Source organism: Ambystoma mexicanum, chromosome 2p, assembly GCF_040938575.1.
Source record: "Ambystoma mexicanum isolate Mex_15411 chromosome 2p, UKY_AmexF1_1, whole genome shotgun sequence".
Classification (NCBI taxonomy): Eukaryota; Metazoa; Chordata; class Amphibia; order Caudata; family Ambystomatidae; genus Ambystoma; species Ambystoma mexicanum.
Window position 1 is genome coordinate 430,455,721 of NC_090923.1, and position 2,717 is coordinate 430,458,437.

Sequence of the window (2,717 nt, forward strand, 5' to 3'; positions counted from 1 at the left end):
CTGGTTGCCATGTTAGTTGCAATAACACAATCCTAAAATAGACAGACAATACTAACATCCTTTTGCTGTCGAATAATCATTAGACATAGGGACTCCCACACCTGTACTGCTCCAGTTGCCTTAGTGGCTGTGTTTACCAGCATATGATTATGCTGGTTCTGGCCGTGCAGACGAGTACAGGACTGTGCCTGTCCCGGTCCCATTGCGTTTTTGCCTGACTTCCGGGCTGACCGTGTGCTCAGACATCCGCTCTCACGTGATATGCTTCTGCATGTCACGCGACACGGAAAACGAAAGACTCTTAAAATAGCGAACATCATTCACACGTGTTTGCGCTCGTCTTTTGCCGTTTGAATCCATACGCGTCATTAGGTGCATGCAAGTAAGTCCTGCAGACGCTTTGAGCCTGCTTTATATTCCAACAGCTATACGAACGGGAAATTATTTTATCAAGTACAGGGAATTCGCTCACCTATATAGTGAGCATATTGCTGCTTCCAATTTTGTGTTTTTCTTTATACTTTGCCAAAATTATTAGCAGTTTTTACTCAGAATTGATGCAAGGACCATAATGTATGTAGTTAGCTGCATAGGTACAAACTAGGGCCCCTAACATCTCTATACCTTTCCATTCACCTTCAGACTAGAAGCATGGGGACTGGTCAGTTACGTTGTGCCACCTTTTGAGGTACTTACCCAATTTACCAATTGAAAGGGAACTGAATACATGGTGAGTGTACCTTTGTATTTGATTAACAAATTCAATCATCCCAACACTCCAATGACCATTGAACAAATGTTTAGTATATACAATGTTGTGGCCGAATCCAACAGTGTAATTGCTATAAATGTAATTGCCATAAATGTAATATGATGAGGACATCAATAGTGAGATATTATGCTTGAAGTAAGAAGTGGTGCTTTAATAGTCTATGATTGTATAGATGAATGACACGCACTAATGTGTCTATTCATAATCCAGTACATGGAATTTAGCAGCCTTATAGTGACTGTGGTTCACTTTGTTTTGACCCCACAGGCTCCCTCCCAGACTGTTCCAGTCCTGTGACACCTACGGCAAGTATGGTAAAGTACTACCCCTATCTACTGTATTTTGTTTCTCATAAACTGGTTATCAAATTATGAAATACACCAGCTTGGAGGAATGAATGTGGTTTTATCAAAGTTATGCCACTGAAACCGGTCGATGCTGTTTGCTACACATAAAAAAGGCACCAATTAGTCTATTGTTGAGAGTTTGAGAAAAACTTTTTCATTGTCCCACTTCCCCCCAGTTACAAACAGCTCTAGATGGGAAGTAGTGATTGAATTGTCTTTGTGTTCTAGGAAGAGAAAAATTCCTTGTTCCTTGTATATGTGTCTTTTTAACCTTAGCAATCCAGGGTTAGTGCAACAATCTATGGGTCATTAAAATTTGTTATCCCAGTAGATGCTCCACGAGTGTTTAGAAAGGAAAAATATTCTTTCTATCTTCCCTGGTGCGCTTCTTCTTTCACTTTAGTCTCTTCCCATTTATACATTTTTGGAAGAGAGTGGTATGGGACTTACAAGGCTGAATGTGTTACATACTATAGAAGTTGGTAATTTCACTCTTATTCTGTCACTATTAGACAGGCGTTGTAACACCGCAACCTAGTTGAGAGTGCACTTTAGGTAGGGATAGTATACTTTTCGTTCTATCCTTCTGTCTTCCTTCACAGCCTTGACTCTATTTTGGCCATAACCACCTTCCATTTGTAGTCCATACCACAGGTTTTTGGCTTCCTGGGTTCCACTTGGCTGCTAATAGTTTACAATATTATCAAATGCCACTGTCAAATATAGCTAAATCAATACGCAACAGACCGCCTTGTCTAAAATCTTTCAAATGTCCGAAATCTGCAATGTTTCGGTTTCAGTACTGTGCACTGGTCGGAAGCCTGATTGGGAGGCAGCTAATAGATCTTGCAATCTTATCCAATCATTCAACTGAACGGATACTGATTTTTCTAAGAACTTGCCCAAGAATGGAAGAGATGTAACAAGTCTATAGTTGGCTAGAGATGTAGGAAGTCTATAGTTGGTTAAAAGGTTAGCATAAAGATTAGCTTTTTTTTAAATGGGCGTACATGTCCAATGTTCAAAGAATTTGGAAAACACCCCTGTGCTTGTGACAGATGTAATATCTGTATAAAGAAGGGAGCAAAGACAGTACGAAATTATTTTCTTCTTTGCTGGACATGGATCTTCAGCCAAGAACATAGGTTTTACCTGATCCATTAATGTCTCTACTTCATTTATGCCCGTAAGGTTGAAAGAATTCCATACCTACTCAGTTTTGCAAGTAACAGAGACCTTGGGAATTGATAAACAAAAGATTTTGCCTCTAATCTGAGATATTTTTCTATAAAAAAAACTGAAAAAATCATGACACTTTAAACTCAAAGAGTGAGCCACCAGATGTTGTCTTGGATCTACTATCTCTTTTAGTGAAGAGAATAATGTTGGTTGGTTTATAGCCAGATCTATAAATGCCCTATAATAAACTCATTTTGCGTTTATTAAGAAATGTTGTCTGCATATGATTTCTGAGATATTTTGAAAAACACTATGTTGTTAGTTATTGGTTCTCCCACCATTTCCACTCTAGAGGCCTCACTCACTGTTTATGAGACTTTAGCTCTTCAGAAGTGAGGGTTTGAAACGGATTGTGTTAG

General features: G+C 39.0%; 1 long non-coding RNA gene across 1 annotated transcript; it reads left to right on the forward strand.

Annotated features, from left to right (window-relative positions):
• Positions 1–298: 298 nt before the first annotated feature.
• LOC138565887 (uncharacterized) lies at positions 299–1,104 on the forward strand. The gene is made up of 3 exons (XR_011301681.1): positions 299–382; positions 643–730; positions 1,040–1,104. It is a non-coding gene; the product is annotated as an uncharacterized lncRNA (long non-coding RNA).
• Positions 1,105–2,717: the final 1,613 nt, after the last annotated feature.